Source organism: Heteronotia binoei, chromosome 17 (genome assembly GCF_032191835.1).
Source record: "Heteronotia binoei isolate CCM8104 ecotype False Entrance Well chromosome 17, APGP_CSIRO_Hbin_v1, whole genome shotgun sequence".
In the NCBI taxonomy this organism is placed as follows: Eukaryota; Metazoa; Chordata; class Lepidosauria; order Squamata; family Gekkonidae; genus Heteronotia; species Heteronotia binoei.
Window position 1 is genome coordinate 18190859 of NC_083239.1, and position 23813 is coordinate 18214671.

Here is a 23813-nt window from a genome sequence, read left to right on the forward strand (position 1 = left end):
GGCCCTAGCCAAACCGAGAGCACACTCAGATTCTAAAAATCACTCTATAACAACAAGAAAGTGACCCAGCCCACACACACCCTCGCCAACCCCCACACCAACCAGAGGTAATTTTAAAAAACCAAAACAAAACCAGTAGAATCACAAAAGGCCAAGCAAAGCAACTCAAGTGTTTAAAAAGTGGCCTTTCACCAATAAGAAAATTTAGGCCAAATCAGTCAACAACACCCCACACCCCACCCCCAAACCAGGAAAAGTGACAACAGGAAAAAAAGGCCAAGCAAAGCAACTCAAGTTTTTAAAAAGTGGCCTTTCACCAATAAGAAAACTCAGGCCAAATCAGTCAACAACAACACCCCCACCCCTAAAACCAGAACCAGGAAAAGGGTGACAAAAGTAGCCTTTTAAACAATGAAAATTAGGCCAAACAGTACCCCCCCCAATAACCTGAAGAGAAAAGTAACACAGCAGCAACACAACACAGCAGCAACAAATCAAACACTTAAACAGTAAAAAACTCAACTTTTAACAATACAGGAACTTCCCCCCCCCCCAAAAAAAAACCCCTTCACCCTAACCCCAAGAAATCCAAGCCACCCAAATCAGGAGAAGTAAAAGGACACTGCACTTTTAAAAGTCCTCTCACTAAATTAAGATATGGGCAAATTAGCAAAACCCCCCACCCCAGGCCCCCACCCCCAGCAGAACCTAACCCCAACCCCAAATAGGCTACCCTACCCACCCAGTACTCACCCACCCAAATCTGGACAAGTAAAGGGACTCTAGTTCTTTTACCAACAAAAACTAAAACAAGAACCCCAAAACTGTCTTACCTTGTCTTCTCTGAGTCCAGGGAAGTAAGGCTGAGTGAGAGAGCAGCAGGCAGCAGCAGCTGAAGCCAAGGGCCAGCCACCAGCAGCAGCACAATCTCTCTCACACACACCAAGCCACACACCAACACAGCAATGGAGGAGTCCAGCAGGAAGACTCCTTAAAAAGGTTCTCTGGCCCTACAGAGAGCAATTTCAAAAAATAGCACTGCTCTCTGATTGGCCAGACAGCAGTGCTTACTTGGATACCCAAGAAAGCAAAAGATCAAAATAACAACAACATCAGCTACACAACAGCCCTGCAAAGCATGCATTTGCAATGCATTTTGCAAATGCATGCTTTGGATTGGCTGCTGGGGCTCCTCTTCCCCCTCCCCCCCTCCCTGATCCCAGGAAGGCTATGGGAGAGGCGGGAAGAGGCCACTAAAGGCGGGAAAGTACTAGGCAAGCAGCTCCTTTGAGGCTGCAGCAGCCACTTTCCCACCTTTTGCTTTGACAGCTTTGACAGCCGTATACTTCCAAATAGCTATTTGGAAGCATATGGCGAGCTGTATTCGGCTGCCACATAATAGGCGGCAATGGGAATCGGCTACAGCCGATTCCGTATACAGCCAAATCAGTGTTGATTCGGCTGTATATTCGGTTCGGCCAAACCGAATGCACATCCCTAGTCCCAACCCCCTCCAGATCTTACGAGACACGTTCCAAGATTATTGTGAAAAGAAAATGATCAGTTCAGGCAAGAGAGATCTCTTTGCATCATGGGAGTTGTTCACAGCCCTGCAGGATAGCTCAGCTATGATTAAACAGCTACAGGAACAGCTAGCCCAAAAGGATCAAGAACTAGAACAAACTCTCAACTCATAAGACCAAAAGAGAGGAAACCCTCAAGAATCATGAGACAGAAAAGGAACAATTGTGCAAAAGTTATGAAGTATTTGCCAGAGAGATCATGGAAGAGAATAATAACTTAGAGTGTGAGCTTCAGCATCAAAGGGAAAAGGTGGACGAACTTAAGCTTGAGAAACGCGCCTTAAACCTGGCACAACAAGATACTCTGCCAGCCCTAAGACAGGCCCAAACCCAAGTAGCTACACTTGAGCAAGAATTAGAGGAAAGCCAGGCACGAGTCAGCAAACTCCAGTATGCTGCCAAATACCTGTCTGAGAAAAATCGGAAGGTGTGTGAAGCGGTCAGTCACGAGGCTTGCCAAATAGAAATAGCTATGCTTAGAAAAAAGTTAGAAGTTAAGAAAACCCTGATAGGAACTATCTCGGCCCCTGGTTTCTATGACTTTTCATCAGACGAGGAGAGTGAAGATGAGGCAGTTGGGAGGGTTATAGCAGGACAGCCAGCCCCAGCCCATCCTGTGGTTACTAGAAAAACTACCACCAGGAAACAGGATGGATCTGAGTCTGTAAAGGTAGTGAGGGAAACTAGAGAGTGGCAGGGGAGGATATTAAATTGGCACATCTGTTCCTTGGCCAATACACCCGAGACACTTCCATTATGTGGATGGCACAAACCCGTAAGGAATACCCAGGGATATCTATCAAGGAACTGAATCCAGTCCTGAAAATGGCTGCCACTGGCCCGGACCAGAAAAAGATAATCCAGGCGATAGAGCGCAGACGCGCTGACATCCTCACCACTCTAGAATGGATGGCGGAATTAATATCTGCCACATGGGATGGAGACATTGTAAAATTTCTCTACAACCAAACAGTACAAGGTCCTGATGAAGATCCAATGGATTACTTAACCAAAAAGCAGTTCTTAGCTGCAGCTGCGGATGTAGTGTTTCCGGACGAAGATGCACAACCTGACTATGACAATGATGAGTTTGTCAGCTACGTCATTATGGGCCTTAATATGGCAACGTAGCAGTTATTAGGAATTGACAACATACAGAACCCCAACTGGGATGATCTGGAATCCAAATTAGCTCATGTCAGCAAATTTATGAGCCAACTAAAAAGATGTGGTAAAGCTGGAAAAAAGGAAAAGGGCAAAGAGGCAGTGAACGCTGTGACCTACGCCAATAATGGTCCCCACTCTCAATATCAGAAAAGGCAAGCTAACCCTCAAAGCCCCAGCATAGGAAATGGAGAGGCTCCTCCGAAGAAAAACAGGAGGGGGGGGGGGTCAAGCAAGACAAAACAGAGATCAGGGGAAAGCAGGCAAACAGCCTCTGTGCAGAACAACAACCCCTTTGTAGGCCACTGTGCTGCTCCACAAGCCACTCACCAAGAAGCCCCACAGATGGCCTAGAAAAACGGCCAACAGTTTGTGCAGACACCACAACTGTACCCGAGCTTGAAAGCAACTCTGCACCTATCAAATGAAGAGTGGGAAGTTTGGACTTTCCTGCAGGGGAAAACTTGGCACATTATGATAAGGCTCCGACGTCCATGCTGCTGTGGAGACAGCAGCAGATCATACAAGAAAGAGGGAGGGTATGGCCTTCAGCGCCCCCTCCAGCTCCCCAAATGTCAAGCATGCGGGTTCAATGACGAGTCGAGGTTGCTACAAAGACTTCGTTTATTGACAGACCGATACTTTGGCTCAAGCCGTGGCTTGAGAAGAATGAAACTAATACATTGATACACAAGTTTTACGATACACTTCAAAGGGATTCCTACGGGGAAGGGAAGCAGGGGAGCGTTCACACATAGAATATCCAAACTACATACATTCCCAAAGCGTTATCAGGCATTCGGCCTTGTATTGCCCAGATGGCGCTTCCTCCCGCAGAAGGATTCATGGGAAGGTGCTGATTGCTTTGTTCCGTCTAATTAACAGTCATAAAACAAAGAGGAGCCAGGAAAAGATAATAAACTATCAGTATTTGGTTCTCCAGGATCTTACCCAGGCCTGCTTTTGCCAGACCATAAACCCATCAGTTATTGATCAGAATTAGTCATGCTTGACATACTGCCCCCCTTAGACTTAACCTCTCAGTCTTTGAGGGAATTTTCTGTGAAACTTACTGACCAAATCCGGGGCTAATACATCTTTTTGTGCCACCCATTCATTTTCACTAGGAGGAAAGTGTTTCCATTTGATTAAGTAATACAATGTCCCCTGTTTCAATTTTGAGTCCAAAATCTCCTGGACCTCATGGTGACTCTGATTCCCAATCTGGATAGGATGCGGAGCTGTCGGTCAAGGGTGCCAAAGAGAAGCACCGGGGTCTCTTCGGAGCAGACTGCAATGAAAGACAGGGTGTACTTTACTAAACATTTTAGGCAGTACCAGTTCTACAGTTACCTTATTAATCACTTGTTTGATCTTAAAGGGTCCTAGATATCGATAAGCCAATTTTTGGAGGGCTGATTCAGTGGCAAGTTCTTGGTGGATATGAACACTGAATCCCCCACCTTGAAGTCCCAGGCGGGCACATGGGACTTGTCATACTGTTTTTTATACACCTCTTTTGCAGACTCCAAATTCTCCTGAATTCCTTTCCAACCCTCACTCAGGTTTCCCCACCACTGCTCGAATGAGCTGGGCTGCTTTACTTGGGCTCCCCGTGGCAGCGTTGGGATTGGTTTTGCTTCGTACCCGTTTACGGTTTGGAAGGGGGAGGTTTTGGTGGAGCTGTGCACACTGTTATTGTAACTGTATTCAGCGAAGGGGAGGAGGTCCATCCAATTTGATTGCTGGTGATTTATGTTGCACCGCAGGTATTGCTCTAGCAAGGCATTTATACGTTCCGTCTGTCCGTCGGTTTGAGGGTGGCAGGCCTTGCTCCATCCCTAACAATTTACAAAACTCCCACCAGAAGTTGGCAACGAACTGTGGGCCCCGGTCACTAATTACCTTATCTGGGAATGAGTGGAGTTTAACAACGTGGTTGAAAAATAAATAGCCTAACTTTTTAGCCGTGGGTTATTGTGAACAAGGAATGAAATGGGCTTGTTTGGAAAAGGTGTCTACTACCACCAGAATTACTGTCTTGCCATGAGATGGCGGTAGTTCCACAATAAAGTCCATTGAGACTACCGACCAGGGTCGGGTGGCCGTCTCTAGTGGTTTTAGCAGTCCAGGTGGCTTCCCCCCTCCTTTTCACCATTATGCAAATAGGGCAGGAGGATACAAACTCGGATAATCTTTCTTTAGGGAGGGCCACCAGAACTGCCTACTAATTAGATGGAGTGTCTTCATGTACCCAAAATGCCCGGCCAGTTTGTTCGAGTGGCAAAATTGTAGGACTTCCACTCTCATAATTTTAGGGACGTACAGCTTCTCCCCCCTATACCACAACCCATCTTCTTTCTTCTGAATTTCCCCTGGTCGGTCGTCACCTTTCTTTTCGGTCTCCAAAGCCATCCTTTCGGTTCCCCACCACTCCAGCTTACATTTGGTCTGGGACCAGGTTGTCACCACGGCAGCCACTTGGGAGGGGGAAACTAGGGAATCTACTACCTCCTCCCTTTGACTGTTGTGCTGGGGCAGGTGGGAGAGAGCGTCAGCCAAGAAATTCTTGGTTCCGCGAATATGCTTCAGCACAAAGTCGAACTTGGAGAAAAACCCCGCCCACCTGATCTGTTTTTCACTCAGTTTCCTCCTGCCAGTGAGAGCCTCAAGGTTCTTATGGTCCGTCCATATCTCAAAAGGGATTTTGGCCCCCTCTAACCACAACCGCCAGGTTTTCAAAGCATAAATTACAGCAAACGCCTCTTTATCCCATACCGACCAGTTCCTTTGTTCTGCGGAGAACTTTTTGGAAATATATGCACAGGGTATCAACCACCCTTCCTCATCTTTCTGCATGACAATGGCTCCTATGGCCACGTCAGAGGCGTCACATTGCACAATGAAGGGCCGCAACTCATTGGGGTGGCTCAGGACCGACTCGCTAGTAAACAACCGTTTGAGTTTGTCGAATGCCTCTTGGCATTTCGGTGTCCAATTTAGACGGGCCCCCGGCCGCTTTGCCTCAGGCCTGTTCCCCTTCATTTTTAACACCTCTGTGAGGGGGGAGCATAATTTGGGCGAACCCCGCAATGAAGTTTCTGTAGAAATTTGCAAACCCAAGGAAAGATTGTAGCTGTCTATGTGTCCTCGGGGGGGGGGGGGGCAATCCAATACGGCTTGCACCTTGGCTGGGTCCATAGCCAGCCCCTGTGCAGAAACCTGAAACCCAAGGTAATCTAACTCGACCTTATGGAACTCACACTTGGACAGTTTGGCATATAACTTATGCTCCAATAGGGTGCTCAATACCTCCCTCACCAATTTTACATGAGACTTTTCATCCTGTGAATAAATAATGATGTCATCCAGGTACACCACTACCCCCTTGAACAAAAATTTCTGCAACACATAATTGATACAATTCATGAACACCTCTGGCGTGCCCTGCAGTCCAAACGGCATCACTAAATATTCAAATTGTCCCATGGGAGTGTTAAAAGCCGTCTTCCATTCATCCCCCTCCTTTATGAACACTCTAAAGTACGCATCCCTCAAGTCCAGTTTGGTGAAAATCTTTCCTTCGGACACCGTGCTTAATAAGTCTTTGATGAGGGGGATGGGATAGGCATTTGAGGTTGAAATCCCGTTAATCCCATGAAAGTCCGTACAAAGCTTGAGCGTGCCGTCCTTCTTCTTCCTAAATAAAACGGGAGCAGTGTGGGGGGCCGTCGCTGGTCTGATAAAACCCCGTTTCAAGTTCTGGTCTAGAAATTTTTGTAGCTCCACTTTCTCTGCCCACCCCATGGAGTACAGCTTAGCTTTAGGCAGCGACTGGCCTGGTATTAGTTCGATAGCGCAGTCGGTGCTCCTGTGGGGGGGAAGTTCGTCCGCTCCCTGCTCACTAAACACCATCAAGTCCCGATATGCCCTAGGAACGGCTGGGACCTCCTCCATTGTCAAACAGACCTTCTCCTTCATGGGAGGGGGCTGTGGGCCCCAGTCCAGACTCCAAAGATGGGACTTACACAGCGGGTCAACAAACTTTATGGTTTGATCCCCCCACCGGATGCTCAGTTCATGTTTCGCCAACCACCCCACTCCCAGGACTACATCATAAGAACAAGAGGGGGCAATTACAAACGTCTCTTGGTCTCAATGCCCTTCGATCCCTATGGGCACCAACTGAGTCTCCAGCATGCAGGGTTCTCCTCGCATCACTGACCTGTCCATCTGTTTGAATTGTATAGGGGAGGGCAGGGCCGTTGTGGCCAACCCTAAAGCGTCCACCAACTTGGGGGTGATTAAGTCCCGATTGCATCCTGAATCAATCAGGGCTCTCACCTGCACAAATCTTTTGAGGTTACTGTTCAACAGTTTTACTGGTACAAAATACAGTGACCCCGTTAATCTCACCCTGAGTGGTGCCGGTTCCTCCACGACCTGCTGGTTGGCACCCTTCAGAGCAGGTTGTCCTCATTTCCCGATGGCTCATCCATCCACACCAGCTCACTCAGCTCGTCCGCGATGAGGGTGTCGTCGTCTGGCTCCCCGGTGGTCGCCGCGCTGCCTTTTGCCGCTTCCTTAGGGCGGCACGGTGTTTCTTCGGCATTGGGGTGCCCGGCTTGGGTGCACTTGGGGGTGCCCGAGGAGGGTTAGGGCAATTGCTGGCCAGATGGTTCTGGGCCCCCGTGGCCTTTCTGCCGCCTCCTCCCTGGGCTTTCTTCACCTCCGGTTTCGTCCCCGTCTTTGGGTCTCGACTCCCCTTGCCGCTGTGCTGCTGGCGTTGCATGGCCACGCGTTTCATGTTGGTCTCGACCTCACCCGCCAATTGGAGCCATCCCACCAGCATGGCCGATCCAGTATGCCCGCATTCAACCCCCGGGTGAAGTGTTCGATCTTCATCAACTCACTCCACCCCCTCACCTTCGCGGCGTTGGCCCGAAACTCTGCAGTGTACTCTCGGATCGACTTTGATCCTTGCTGCATGTCATGCAAGGCTGCTAACGCCTGGGTCTCTTGGAGGGGGTCTTCATACTGGGCCATCAGAGCCTGAAGAAACGTAGCAACAAAGTCCAGTTCCGGGCTCATGGCTTCGTACAGGCTCACATACCATCTCTTGGCGGCCCCCTTCAGTTTCGATCCCAAATAGTCCACTCGACTAAATTTGTTGGGGAACGTATTCCCCCAGTAGTGCATGTAGCTGTTAGCCTGGATTGTGAAGTATTCCACTTCTTTCGGGTCCCCATCGAACGTGGCATCCAGCTCTCACCCATGGCCCCCTTCCCTTGGTGCTGGAGGTGCTGCTGGTCTTGGTGCTGGCCCTGCCGGTGGTGGAGCAGCCGGTGCTGCTGGCTGCCGGGCCGGAGGGGGTGATTGAACCCTCCGGGGCCCGGGCAGTCCCAGGGATTGGGTGAGCACCCTGATGATCTCCCCCGCCATCCGAGTGGTCATCGCCTGCATCTCGTCCCAGAATCCCTTGGCCACGGCCTCCACCTCTTTATGGACCATCGCATGGAACTCGTGGGCCACCTCATTTTCCTCCTCCTTCGGGGCCGGAGCCTCTGGATCCCTCTCCCCCAGATCGGGATCTCCGTCTGGCAGGGGCACGACCACGATGGTATCGATCTCCTCCGGCTCCACCGGTCCCGGGTTGCTACCCCCTTCGTTGGCCATCTTTACCCGTCGCATGTGTCAGGTTAGGATGGCTTCTCTCCACACCGGTGCCTCCTCCATTGTGGTGGTGGAGGTTCATGGCTGCCACTGTTGGGGGGTGACCAGGAGCTGTTGGATCTGGAGCGGCGAGCCTGCTGTTCTCCGGGCATCCAGTATATGCCAGGGTACAGGCGCCCCGTCTTCAGGATCGGGAAGCTCACCACCTCCTGGAATTTTTTCAGCCATTCAGTTACAAAGTAGCCAAGGCAGTTAAACTTCAAAAAGGATTCTTCTCAAAATGTCAAGCATGCGGGTTCAATGACGAGTAGAGGTTGCTACAAAGACTACATTTATTGACAGACCGATACTTTGGCTTAAGCCGTGGCTTGAGAAGAATGAAACCAATACATTGATAAACCAGTTTTAAGATACAATTCAAAGGGATTCCTACGGGGAGGGGAAGCAGGGGAGCATTCACACATAGAATATCCAAACTACATACATTTCCAGGACGTTATCAGGCATTCAGCCTTGCATTGCTCAGATGGCACTTCTTCCCGCAGAAGGGTTCATGGGAAGGTGCTAATTGCTTTGTTCCCTCTAATTAACAGTCCTAAAACAAAGAGGAGCCAGGAAAAGATAATAAACTAGCAGCATTTGGTTCTCTAGGATCTTACCCAGGCCTGCTTTTGCCAGACCATAAACCCATCAGTTATTGATTAAAATTAGCCATGCTTGGCACCAAAACCCTGTAGCCATGGTACCTCAGCAGGAAGAAATGTATGACATCTAGGGATGCCCGGAGCCCACCGATCTCACCAACGGAATCATAGCTAAATTAAAGCCGGATATGTGGGGGAGACCAATGGTAAAGGCAGGCATTGGGTCTCCAGAGAAAGCTAAAACTGCCGACTTATTAGTAGACACAGGAGCCTCCATAAACGTGCTCCATCCTAGATTAGTGACTCAAGGAACTCAGACCGAGGAAACCATGGAACTGGCAGGATATGCAGGTGGTAGTCGCACCTCACATATCTGGAAGAAGATCCCAGTCACCATAGGGACACTCACATCCGTTATGAAATCCTGTAGCAACCAGGGAGAAGATGACGGTATAATAGGAGCTCCATTCCTAACTAGAAACAAGCTGACCATTGATATGGCCAACTCTCCTGTGGCAAATTCCAGGAGGTCCAGAATTCGTTAACGCCGTGCATCGGTGTGCAGCGCTAAAGGCACCCCTTCCATTGGCACTCTTTGCTAGCGATACATGGGTTCAAAAATTCTCAGGGGTATAGATCACTGATAAGGCAGAGTGTGGGACAGTGAAGAAGGCTTGTGTCCTCATAGAAGGAAAAGATCCCCCTCCACAACGTCAGTACAAATACCCCGTGGAAGCAGAAATAGGCATAGGAAAGACCATAGAAGGACTTCTAAAATGGGATGTCATTTTACCAATGCAATCCATCTGCAATGCCCCCTTGTGGCCAGTTTTAAAAGCAGATGGGGTTACTTGGCGAATGACAATAGATTTTAGAGCCTTGAATGCTGTGACTCCTCCGGTTGCTCCAGTGGTTGCCAAGTATAATGAAATAGTGGCCGCCATTGTGGCAGGGTCCAAATGCTATTGCATTTTCGACCTGGTCAATGCGTTTCATTCGATCCGCTTACATGAGTCCTGCTGGTACAAATTTGTGTTCACTTTTCACGGCCAGCAGTATGTTTTTAAGTGGACGCCTCAAGGCTTCCATTCGAGTCCAAGCATTTGCTATGCACATGTGGTTAGATGTGGGATCACTTGCAGCCTGATTCAAAGGACCACGTGTTAAGCTACATTGATGACATGCTTATACATGCAGAAACGGAAGAGAAGGTCCGTCAGGTCACAGAAGAGGTGCTTGGTCTCATACAGGAGACAGGATTCAAAGCCAACAGGGAGAAAGCTCAGTTGGTAAAAATTGAAGTGAAGTACCTGGGAATTACTCTAGGGGCAGAAGGGAGAACACCAGATTCCCAGAGAGTAGGAGTCATTTCCAAGCTCCCTGCCCCCACAGACACCCATTCCTTAAGAGCTCTTCTGGGTACATTCAACTTTTCCAGAGACTTTATAGAAATGTTTTCAGAGAAAGCACGTCCTCTTTACGAGCTACTGAAGAAGGATGTAGAATGGCAGTGGGGGCCTGAGCAGCAGAAGGCGTTTGCAGAACTCAACATGAGCTTAGCAAAAGCCCCTGCTCTTGCGCACCCAGATGTAACACAACCCTTCTTTATTCAGTTAGCTATCTCTGAATACAGTCTAGGAGCGACTCTAATCCAGCATCAGATGGGGGCTCAGCAGGTGATAGCTTATGCCTCCAGGAACCTTTTAACGGTGAAGGAAAAGTTTTCCCCATGTGAGAAGGTCTGCTTGGCACTTGTTTGGAGCCTCACTCACTGGGAATTCATCATAGGAGGAGCGAGAGTAGTTGTGCAGACCATGCACTCCCCTCTTAAATACATTCTGTCAGGAAAAGTGAAAGATGAACAGGTTTCCAACCAGCGCATTGCTCAGTGGACACTAGCATTGACAAACAGGGGAGTGGACTTTCAAAAAGAACAAAAAGAGCCCCCTTCTCCGTATGGTCTCATTGTAACAGGGGAGGAGCATGAGTACCCGTTGCCTGTTGTGCAACACACACCTTGGCTGGCCACGGGAGGAATCACATTTGTGGAAGCAAAACAACAAGGATTTGTTTGCTGGTTCTGTGATGGATCTTCCTTCCATGTTGACAGCTCCGCTCGAACCGGCTATGGAGCCATCCGAGTGCAGGACTCTTTTGTTCTTAAAGGGATAGTTCGCCCTCACTCTAGTCAAGCCGCCGAAGTAGATGCTTATTTAACAATTCTTAACTTCGAGCCATTAGATGTTCCATTAGCAATTTTCACTGACTCGCACTGGACAGTGCAAGCAGTAACTGGCTGGCTGCCCATCTGGAAACAGCAAGGGTGGATAAACAGCAAAGGGAAACCAGTTGCACATTCTCAAAAATGTTGTTTCAAACAATTTTATTAGTAACATATGGTAAAAAATTTCAATTTCTTACATCATTAATAATAACTTTTTTTTATCTGTCCCATATATTACTTTCTACCCACCCCTCCCCCCGTTACTTGACCCCCGTTGGTGTTATATACTTAAAATCTTAATATCTTAATATCTTAAAATTAATATCTTAAAATTATTTTAAAATATCTTAAAATTAATATCTTAATATCTTAAAATTAATATCCTCCTCCCTCTTAGTCATTATCAAAAATTGTCCAATGTCCTCTTATTTTCCACTCTTTTTCTATGTATCTTCTGAACTTTTCCCACTCCATCTTAAATACTTCTAAATCATAGTCTCTTAAGGTTCTTGTTAACTTGTCCATTTCACTCCATATCATAACTTTTACAATCCAATCCAATTTCTCTGGTATTTTTTCTTGCTTCCACAATGTCCTAGCAGCTGAGAGCAAGTACCAGATTAAAGTTCTATCTTCTTTTGGAAATTTTTCCATTTGTTATCCCAACAGAAAAGTCTCTGCAACTCTGTTAAATTCGTATCGCAAGATCTTAGAAATCTCTTGTTGAATCATCTGCCAATACTTTTTCGCTCTTTCATGAGTCCACCACATATGGTAGAAAGAACCTTCATGTTTTTTACATTTCCAACATCTATCTGGCATCTTATTGTTCATCTTTGCCAACTTTTTAGGAGTCATCAACTTTTTATATGCCTTTCTATCAGTTAGCACTTGTCTTGGCAGTTCTTTCATAATTCTTACTCTACTGCCTCCCACTATCAATGACTTTTCAAAGTTTTTATTCATGATCTTTCCCACCATTTCTTTTGTCATAAATCTTATGACCACATCTCTTGGCAGATTGTTCTTTTTTGCATAGAGTGAATTTACTCTATACATATAGTCATACATATTTCTATTCCCTTCAGGATCTTCCTCCAAAAATTCTGCAATTATTTTTATTATGTATTCTTTCAGGTCTGATTCTTCATCTTCAGGTACACCTCTCAGACGGATCTGAGTTTCCATCAGTTTGCAGTCATGAATTGTCACTTTTTCTTGTAATTTTAACAAGGTGGAGTCATGTGTTTTCACTCTCTCTTCCACTTCTTGTACTTTCTTTGTTATTACCACAGTATCATTTCTGAGATTCTCTATTTCTTTTTTTAATTCTTTTTTGAGTCCTCAATATCCTTTCTTATTTTTTTTTTAGAGGCAGTTATCATGTCTTTCACCCTTTTCATTATCCTAGCTTCCATTGCATCTAATTGGGCTTGCATTTTCTCTATTGAAGCAGACCTAGCACGAGTTTGTTTCGGGTCTGACATGTAAAAAAAGATCAAAAATTTTGATCTCACCAAATTAAATTTGAACCATCAGGTTTGATAAAGTGAAGCTTGCCCTTTCCAATGCACCCAATTTCGCTGTCCTCTGAGCCTCCCAGGCTCAGATATTATGTTTAAAGCTTTTATTTCTCCCAAAATGGCGGTCGCAACTTTTGCTTCACTTTAAAAAAAAATTCTTTTTTCCCTTTTACCAGTTCAAGTCTTCTTATCTACTATCCAACAGTAGTAATTTTTTAGTTGCCAAATTTGTTAACTCCACCAATTTTTAATGTCCCAGTCACTCTAAAAAAGATGTTAAAACTTAGTCCTCCCAACAACAATGGCCACCGATGTTTCTCTCTGGTATTATAATCCTAGAGTAGGCTGTTTGCTTCGTTGACTTCCTTCTTCTTGCTCCAATACTTCCTGCTTTTCTTGCCTTCAAATCTCGTTTCACTGGTAGAGAAATCTCACGATATCTGACGTATTTCCTGTGTTGACTGTGAATGCTGCAGATCTGTAACGATGGAGCTGCCTCCTCAACCACAGATAGACTAAACAATAAATTCCTTTCTTCTTTTAACACTGTCTTTTAAGTTTACAAATTTAGCCCCTTATCTTTTCCTTTCAGGCGTTCAGTATTTCCAACTCCCAGCTTTTACTTTTGTTTTGTTTAACTTTAATTAGTCCTGGAATGAAGAGATAGCAATCAGTACCTTTTTTCTGTAGTTTATCCAAATTAACACCAGTCCATTGTAGATTAGATGTTTAAAATTGTAAAAGAAGGTTTGGATCCTGTCGAGCTTATGCCAAATTGATGACTCTGGAAACTTCTGCAGATGATGAATATGCAACTTCTCTCTGGAGATCCCTCAAAGCCTCAAAGGAGCCCCCCCCCACGGGACTCCCTTTCAGCCAAGGTAAGTCTCCTCAAAGTATCTGTGCATATCTTGGACAATTCTCTAGCTGAGAAATGTAGGCAGAAGGCATTAATTTGCCTTTTACTACCCTGAACCGAAGTGCCAGCCTGCCCCCGTTAGGAAAAGCAACTCAGCTCGCCATTTTCCAACCCCGGAAGTCCGCACATTCTCAAAAATGGATCCAGATAGTGGAGAGGATAGAAACTAGGACAGGCTCTATCCATGTCACACATGTAAAGGACACCAAAGAAACAACACTGAAGTCAGCATGTGGAACAATAGGGTAAATGCCATCGCCAAAGAAGCCACCTTTACGGACACAAACCCTTTCCGCTCTCCTCCGGTTTTCCCTCTGCACCCAGCCGCAACTAGACAGCAGAGCAAAGAGCAAGAGATCCTAATGGACCTGGCAGAGCTTCAGAGAGATAATCCTGAGATACTTCAACTAGCCCAAGCCCAAAAAGATGACACAGGCAAATATAAAATTCAACAGCAGGATGGGATCTACTGGGTGGTCGATAGTAAAGGAGAACAAAATTGGATTGTGCCAATTCAAGTCAGGAGTGATTTAATCAAATTTGTGCACGAACAAGAGCACAGGGGGAAAGATCTGACTTTGGAACGGGTGAGAGAAATGGGATGGTGGCCAGGTGTGCGCCAAGAAGTTGCACAATGGGTAAATAACTGCCTAGTGTGCGCTATGGTAAATGCTGACCCCTCTGGTCCCAAAGCTCCCATCCAACACCAGAGGATAGAAGGGCCCTGGGCACGTATACAGATTGATTACATTGGCCCCCTTCCCTGCACAGCTAGGGGAAACCGATACTGCCTTACAGTAATTGACCTGTTTAGCAAATGGGTAGAAGCCTTTCCATGCAAATACAATACTGCTGCTGCTACGGCGAAAATCCTGTTCAACCATATATGGACTCGCTGAGGAATTCCCCGAGTCATGGACTCTGATTTAGGCTCGCATTTCATTGGGGAAGTCACCAAAGAACTTTGCAAAGCCCTTGAACAGCGATTTCATATTGCTGGACACCCACAAGCATCCGGGGCCATTGAGAGGACTAATCGAACCATTAAGGAAGCCCTGCACAAGGTAGTCAAATCCACAGGCAGGGACTGGGATAACAAACTCCCAATTATCCTAATGGCCATTGGGAACTACCGCCATTCACGGCCACATGCCAAACATGGTAATGACTGGAAGAAAAATGGTGTTGCCAGAAGCTTTTTGGCTTAAAACACAACTTCCATCTGGTGCCTAGTGCCAGAAAACCCTTGGCAGCCAGGCTCGTTCATGGGAGCGGATGCCCTAGCAACACCAGCACATTCCTTCCAGGAGATTTGTGAAAGTCTGTGACCCCCAGAAGGCAGCCCTTGGGATGAAAAAAATTGGCAGCAGCACTGTCTAAAAGTCCTTAGCTCAGATCCTCCCCAAGTCCAACATTCCGGAACAACCGGTCACGAAGGGAAGGTCCAGAATATCCCAATGTGAGGGCATGGACAGCAGACCACACCAAACTCAGTTGGGGCCACTTCCCAACTTCTCTGCTTCATGGACTCCTGGATCTCATCAGGAAAGATAGTATAACCCCCATAACTGCTCCTAAAAGTCTCTGCTTTTCACTCCTTATTTTCCTAGTTCTTGGTTGTGAATCTATTCTGATGGAGTTAAGTGTCATTGTAAGCAAACATATTTTGTAGAAACATTGCTAAAAGCCTTTTAAATCTGCAGTCTCTTTTCTGGACTGAATATTGGTAGGCATAGGTGTGCAATCTCTGTGCCATATTAGTCTCCCTAATCTTGTAGCTAATTCCCCCAACTTTGTGAGGGGACAATTTCTAGTCACAGATCAATGTTGGAGGAATGCAGCCACACCCTGCATTTCAGAACGTGTGTCTTCAAAAATGCAACTTCAATAGTGCAGAGGGAGAGGAAAGGTTTGAGTGGAAACTCCAACATCGGCAAGTACTACAGTGTGAGTGAGTGAAAGTCTGGTGCACTTGGCTCTAGCGAGACATTCTTTTCGTGGGTGGGCTGTTCCCCCATTTCATCTCCTTCAGCGCATCGGCTAGACACGCCAGCTATTCCACCAGATCGGAGCTTGCCCAGATCCCTGAGTATAGTCTGAATGCCCAGTGGTTGATCTCATGAAGCCCTGGGAACCACATCTCCCTTATGGAGATTCCCCATTTTTGGCTATCTGGGGTGATTTTTGTGGTTAGGACATGTTTTATGGATTCCAGGTGAGCAGGGGGCCCCCTCCCAAAATACATCGCTTCGGCTGCAAGACACCATTTAATGTGCAGCAGCTGGGGAGCACCTGGTACTATACATTCACTCTCTCACTGACAGCTGGGGAACACCCCAGTTTGTGATCTTTACCTTTTGGCCATAAGCCTTCATTTTTACACCCATTAGCTGAGGAATTTAAGGTTAGGGTCTTGGCTAGGAATCCCCGGAGGGCAAATCTAGGGACTTCCACCTGAGCAAGGCCGCCTGCTGCCATTTTAACTCAGTGCCCAGAGAGGATTTCCACACTGTGTCAAGAGAGATCTTGAGCAGAGTGGCATTCTGAACCCCAATGGTTTGATTGTTTTGGGATTGCATCTGACAAGGGCAGAGGCCCAGGGATGTTTCCTCATTGAAGCTCTGGAAGGTTTGATGTCCCTGGGGAGTCGCAGCCTGTGATTTGCCAGACTACTGAGGCAGATAGACTGGAGAAATGACTGGTGAAATTAGGAGAAATCCCTTGGTAGCCAGGCTTGTTCATGGGACTGGATGTCCTAGCGACATTGACACATTCCTTCTAGGACGTTTGTGAAAGTTCTTGACCCCCAGAAGCCAGAGTCTTGCCCCAGCAGTGAGGTAGGCTGGGGCTGAGGGGAGGCCAAGGATCCCACCATGTTGGGGCACGTTTGACAAAAAGGCCCTTGGGAAGAAGAAACTTGGCTATGGCACTGTCTAAAAATCCTTAGCGCAGATCCTCCCCGTCCAGCATCCTGGGAAAACTGGTCACAAATGGAAGGTCCAGCATCTCCCAGCATGAAGACATGAAAGATGGACCACACCGAAATCAGTTGGGGCCACTTCCCAACTTCTCTGCTTCATGGACTCCTGGACCTCATCTGGAAAGGTAGTATAACCCCCATAGCTGCTCCTAAAAGTCTCTTCTTTTCACTCCTTATTTGCCTAGTTCTTGGTTGTGAGTCTGTTCTGATGGATTTAAGTGTCATTGTAAGCAAACATATTTTGTAGAAACATTGCTAAAAATCTGCTAAATCTGCAGTCTCCCCGGACTGGACCTTGGTAGACATAGCTGTGTGATCTCTGTGCCCTGGTCTCTCCACTCTCCTTGTTGATTCCCCCAACATCGAGAGGGGGATCATTTTGGGTCACAGATCAATGATGGAGGAATGCGGCCACACCTTGCATTTCAGAACAATGTGCTAAAGACAGTGAAGCATTCCATTCAGGAGGTTTGTGTAAAGTCCCAACCTCATGGATCCCAAAAAGTCAGCATTGGATTTGTACATGGTGCAGTAGGATGCAGTGGCATTTGCCAAAAATGCCCAGCAGCTCTATGAAAAAATCCCCCTAAAATTGAAAGTCTGGGACAATGGACATTGAAGGGAAGGTTCTGCATCTCCCAGCTTGGGCTTCATGTCAGGAAGCAGCATGGACATAGTGGCACTAGGCACAGCCAGTGAGAAGCACCAGAAGTTATCAATGGTTGAATGCAATTGGCAAGGCATAGCAGAAGAGTTGTGGCACCCAGGATGCCCTGTGCATGGCAATGCCCAGCTTTCCCAGTAAGGAGTACAGGCCTGAAGACTCCCAGTTTCATTTTGTGCAATTCTGGTCTCTGTGTAGCTGTTTAGGAACAGCATGACACAGTCGGACCCAGCTTAACCAACAAAGAGGAGGACAAGCACAGTAGCACATGGCTTTACCCTATGACGTTGGAGCAAAGGGACTGTGATGCCCAGATTTGCCCTGTACTAAGAAGCAGGATTGGGCACTATGGCATCTATCTTTGTCGTTGAAGGATAGCATCTGAGTTTGCCCTGCCTTTTTGGGCACTGTGTTTCCAGCCAGGAGGAGCACGGTGCTGCCTCCTTTGTCTTCCTATTGTGCTTTGGGTGGGGGTGAGAGCAAGTTACTTCTTACCCCACCCCCATCATCAGCAGACTGTCCCATGACACCAAGATGTTACACCATCAAAAATGATGCTGTTGTTCACAGGGGAGCTAGCAATGAAGAAATCAAGTCCCTCCAGAACACACGCAGCCCTGCCCTGTGCTGGTGTAGAGCAAGATGGTAAGGGAAGAAGTCAACCTTAGGAAACCTTGGCAGCCAGCCACCTCTGAGCCCCTTATGCACCGTATACCTAGGACCAGAGTCAACCTCTTGCCAAAGCATACAGCATGTGGCCACGTTGTTGAGTCCCATGCTGTGGAGACTTGGCATCTTGCACTGTAGGGTATGATTCCTGCAGAATGGGCAAAGGAGGATGGCAATGGTGGACGAAGAGTGAACACTGGGAAGAGCGGACTTGATTTCTGCCCTGTTTGAACCTCTTTTGATCAGATCCCCCACAGGTCCATCATCCCAGGACAATGGACATTGAAAAGAAGATTCAGCATATTCCAGTGGGAGGGGGCATAGACTACACCTGACACCAAGGTAAGCAAGGAAAAGGCAGCCCACAGCCCATACAGAGCTCAGGAGAACCTTTCTCATTCCCTCTACCCAGCTTCCAGCCTCAGCGAGAAAAGGAGACAAACCAAAGACTGGAAGCAACCCCAAGAGGAAGCCCCCAGCCGGGACCCCTAGAATGCAGAGCTTCCCCCCTGCAGTAGGGGAGGCCAAGGGCTCAGAAGACAGCACCACAGTGGGGGTACATTTCACCCCTGGGAAGCACAAACATGGCTACGGTGCTGTCTAAAAAGTTCTCTGCTCAGATCTTCCCCAGGTCCATCATCTTAGGACAAGCAATAATGAAAGGAAGGTCCAGCACCTCGTAACGGGAGCACATGGACAATGCACCATACCAATGTAAGCACTAAAAGGCCAACCCACAGCCTATCAAGGGTCCAGGGCGACCTCTCCCTAGGGGGCTCCCTTTCCCCCCTCCACAGCTACCAGCGATATGTGAGAAGATGGAATTAGCAAAGGTTTGAGACAGATGGTGAGTCCAGCAGCAAGCACCCTGCCAGACCCTCAGGATGCAGAGCCCCACTTCCCTGCCTTGAGGGAGGCTAAAGGGCCTGGGGGAAGGCCAAGGATCCAGGATGCTGCCTTGCAGGCTTGCAGAGTCTCTCAGAGCAGAGAACACAAGGTATAGAAAGGATCAGAGCCCCAGCCCTGCCCCCAAGCCTGATGTTGAGCAGGATAATATGGGGAGGAAACCAACCACAGGAAACTCTGGCAGTTCTGGGTGGGGGGAGGGATTGTGTGTTCAGAGGGGATCCCCACGTGCACCATGTACCTAGGCCTATAGAAACACACTTGCCAAGGCGCACAACATAGGGCTATGTTGTTTAGATCTATGCTGTGGAAACTTAGCATCTTACACTGTTGGGTGGGATTCATTCACAATGGGTAACAGAAAACTAATCTGGAGGCAGTTTTCACCAAAAGGCTGGTGGGCAGAACAATTCTGGATGCTGCCCTGCCAAGAAGTTCTCTGCTCAGATCCTTCCCAGGTCCATCATCTCAAGACAACAGGCAATGAAGGGAAGGTCCAGCATCTTCCAGTGTGAGGACATGGACAACACTCAACACCAAAGGTAAGCAGGGAAATGGCAGCCCCTGGTTCATAAAAGGTCCAGGGCAACCTCTCCCTGGGAGCTCCCTTCTTTGCAGCTGCCAGCAACATGCAAGACAATGGAATAAGCAAAGGTTTGAGACATGTGATGATCCAAGCAGCAAGCATGGTGCAGCCTCCTTTCCCCCCTTTTCTGTGGCAATCCCCGAGTTCATACGGAGCCTGGAGAAACCTTTCCCTTCCTCTCTCACCATCTGCCAGAGCATGCAAGAATTAGAGACAGAAGACTGGCACCAACTCCAGGAAGAAGCCCCCCGCTGGACCTCAGAATGCAGACCCCCCTCTCGCTGAATTGAGGGAGGCTGAGGTGGGGGAGGGAGACCAAGGACCCAGGATTTATGATTTTCTTCCCAGGTTACCTTCTGAAGTACCAATTAGACAGTACTGGTCACTTCCCCCCCCCCCCACAGGCAGGATATACCCCAATTGGTGTGATCACACATCCTGATAAGATGTTGGGAATCTCATGATCAAAGATGAGAAAATTATCAATCTTTGTTCAGACCATCTGCACTTGCACCCCAGGACACTGTCCTCAAACATATATAATGGGGTTGCCCATGCCATAGTCCTGTGTGTCGCTCTAAGGTCTCCTACACAGAGTGGACACCCCCAAATTCACTGTTTGGGCCCCTCCTCCCTTTTCTAGATATGCTGGCCATTCACAATCTTGCAAGGACCTCTGCACATCTGGATAGTAATGATTATCCCTGAACTCTCTATAGTCTCACCTGTATGAGTGTTATTGAATTGATTTCTCTGTGTGCATGCTTTCATTTCAATTAAAAACACTTGCTTTTACTTTGGCTTTGATTATTTTAAAGAGTTTTTCCTCTTGAAATTAACCCTGGTAGATATAGGTGAAAAAGGTCCTAGTATCCCTTTTTGCCATCTTTGGGCGTTTTCGCACTTACCTTAAGCCGGAGTGACGTCCCTCTTCACCGCGCAGCATCTGCACGGTTTTCGCACTAATTGCTCCGGAGCACCTGGAAGAGCCGCAGAGTCCCGCGGCTTTTGCGGTGCAAGTGTAAACTGCCAAAAACCAGTTTACATTTGCGACGCAAAAGCCACGGGACTTTGCGGCTCTTCCAGGTGCTCCGGAGCAATTAGTGCGAAAACCATGCAGACGCTGCACGGTGAAGAGGGACGTCGCTCCGGCTTAAGGTAAGTGCGAAAACGCCCTTTGTCTCTTAGCTAATTCCCCATCCAAACTGAGACAGGCATTTAGGGTCACAGCTAATGAGCCTTACAGCCATGGCATCTCTCAACTTCAACCTGTGCCACTGCGAAGAACACAACTGGTTGCGGCTGCACCTATTCTGCTCAGAGCCGCTCAGGTCCATCATCCCAGCCAAATGGACAGTTAAGGGAAGGTTCAGCATCTCCCAACAAGGAGACATGGACAATGCACAACACCAAGATAAGCAGGAAAAGGGCAGTCCCCAAGCCCATATGGGGCCTGGGAAAAACTTTTGCTTTCCTCCTCCCCAGCTACCAGGGCATGTGAGACTTAGAAGACTGACAGCAACCATAGAAAGAAGCCCCCAGCTGGACCTCCAGAATACAGAGCCTCCCCACTGCAGTGGGGGAGGCTGGGGAGTGGGGCTGGAGGCAGGCCAAGGACCAGGATGCTGCCTTACAGAAACAGAACCCCATGGAGCAGCTGTGGAACATGAAGCACACACAGGAGTTGAGTGGCCATTTTCTTTACCTTAAAGAAACTTTGTCTCACCATTAAGCTCTTCCTCTCTCTATGGCAGGCCTGGCAAGGAAGAAAAGGACAGCACTCAGTTTGCCCTGCTGGTCTGGGCTGCCAGCAACAAAGCGAACAGGATCTGTGGTGTGTAGCTTTGCTCTGCAAAGAGGAGCATGGGCATAGTGGAGCCTGGTTTTACCCTGTGCCAGCTTGGCCTGATGGTGCCAGTAAAGAACCCTGTGGGAGCCAATGCCCAATGCCACTGGCAAAGGAAAAGTATAAGGAAAAGCACAGGAAAAGTATCATCCAACTTGACCTTAAGGGGACCTGCACAGGTATGGGAAGCCCAAAGTAGACCTCAGCAGCTAGTCAACCCTGAACCCTCTTTGCACCACATTCCTGGTCCTATAAATACACAGATGCTAAAACTTTGGGCTATGTTGTTGAGACCAGTGCTGTGGAGATTTAAGCCTCTTACACTGTGGAGGTGGGATTCCCACACTATGAGCAAAGCAGCACCACATTGGGGGCACTTAGCACACAAAGGCTACTGGGAAGAACAGGCATTTTTAAAACTTCCCTGCTCAGAGCCCCCACAGGTCCATCATTCCAGGACAACTGATAATGAAAGGAAGGCCCAGGTCCAGGATCTCCCAAGGTGAAGACATGGACAAGACACAACACCGATGTGAGCAGGGAAAGGGTCACCCCCAGCTCATATGGGGCTCAGGGCAGCCTCTGCCCAGGGGGCTCCCATCCCCTCTCTCCAGCTGCCAGCAGCATGTGTGATAATGGAATACACAAAGGCATGAGACATGAGGTGGCATAGCAACTTCACCCTGAGAGGAGCAGTACAGGCATGGCAATGCTCAGAGGAAACCCCAGCATTCAGCTACTGCCTAGCCCCCTGCGCATCATATATCCTGGTCCATAGCCACACCTGTGCTAAGGTATGCAGTTCTGGGACATGTTGCTCAGTCTCATACTGTGGAGAGTTAGCATCTTGCACTGTAGGGGTGACATCCACACAATACAGGCAAAAGAGAACAGGTTTGGTTGCTGCTGTGCCTAAAACTTCTCTGCTCAGAGCCCCTCAGGTCCATCATCCTTGGACAATGAGGAGAAGGTCTAGCATCTCCCAACAAGGGGGGCATGGAAAACGCACAGTACCAAGGTAAGCAGGGAAATCCCCAACACATGCAGTGTTTGGGACAACTTCTACCTGTAGGCCCCCTTTCTTCCTCCCCAGCAGCATGTGAGACTACAGAAGAAGCAGGGACAGCTGGATCCCCAGGATGCAGAGGACCCGCCCCCCATTCCCGCACTGATGAAGGCAAAGGACCCAGTACACACATGAGCAGAGCCTCATGGAGCAGCTGGAAAAAAATGAAACTCACTTGAGCAGAGTGACCATTTTCTTTACCAGGAAAAGCTTTAGCCTGCGTGCTAAGTTCTGTCCTTCTCCATGGTGTGCCTGGCAAGGAAGAAAAATGACAGAATCTGGCTTCACCCTGCTGGGTTGGGCATGTTAGAGCCCGATTTCACCCTGTGCCAGCCTTTGTCTGATGTGGTTGGCAAGGAGGAGCACGGGCAGAGTGGAACCAGGCTCAGGCAGTGAGGACCGCCCTGTGCCATCAAGGGCTGGCAGTGAGTAGCGCAGGAGCAGTGGCACCCAGCTTTGCCTTGAGAGGAGCAGCTCAGGCATAGCTTGGCTAGAGAGCAGGCATGGTGGCTCCTAGTTTCATCCTGTGCAAGCCCGGTCACTATGCACCTGGCAAAGAAGAGTATGAGCACCCCAGTGAAGAAGAGGACATGCACAGTGGCAAATGGCTTTGCCCTGTGAAGGAGAGTAAAAGCCCACTGGTGCCCAGCCTTGCCCTGCATGGAGAAGCAGGATTGGGTATGGTGTCTAACTTTGCCCTGCAAGAAGCAGCCTAAGTTTGATGGTGGCACTTGAGTTTGCCCTGCCAGCTTCAGTATTGTGCAGCCAGCCAGGAGGAGCACAGTTCTGCCTCCTTTCTCTTCAAGTGGCACCAAGGGGGGGGGCAGAGAACTTGCTGGCTCTCTCCTCCCCTCCTTAGCAGCAGACCTTCCCAAGCTTTGACCTTTGCTGACCTGGTCTCTATTCAGCTGGCAAGGAAGAGTATGGGCATAGAGGACAATAAGCACCGTGGTCCCTGTGAAATGGAGTAAAGGCACCTTAGTGCCTAACTTCATACTGTGCCAAGAAGCAGGATTGGGCACCACACCACCTGGCTTTATCCTGCAAGGATGATCCTAAGCATGATGGCACCAGAGTTTGCCCTGCCTGCTTGGGTGTTGTGCAGCCTGCCAGGACATGCATAGTGCCACCTCTTTTCTCTTCAGCTGGCTCACGTGAGGAGGCATGGTGCCATGTGGGGTGAGGGTGTGGCCATTTTCCAGGGGCCATGGTTTCACAGCCAAGCCTCCCAAGGGAGAGGTAAGCATTTACCATCACACCTCGTCTACAGAATGCTGTGCAGCAGCCCAGAAGGGGAGTCTGGAAGGTTGTTATGCGCAACAAAGTGTCAAATGGTGCACACAATATTGTCCTCTGCAACTTGCAG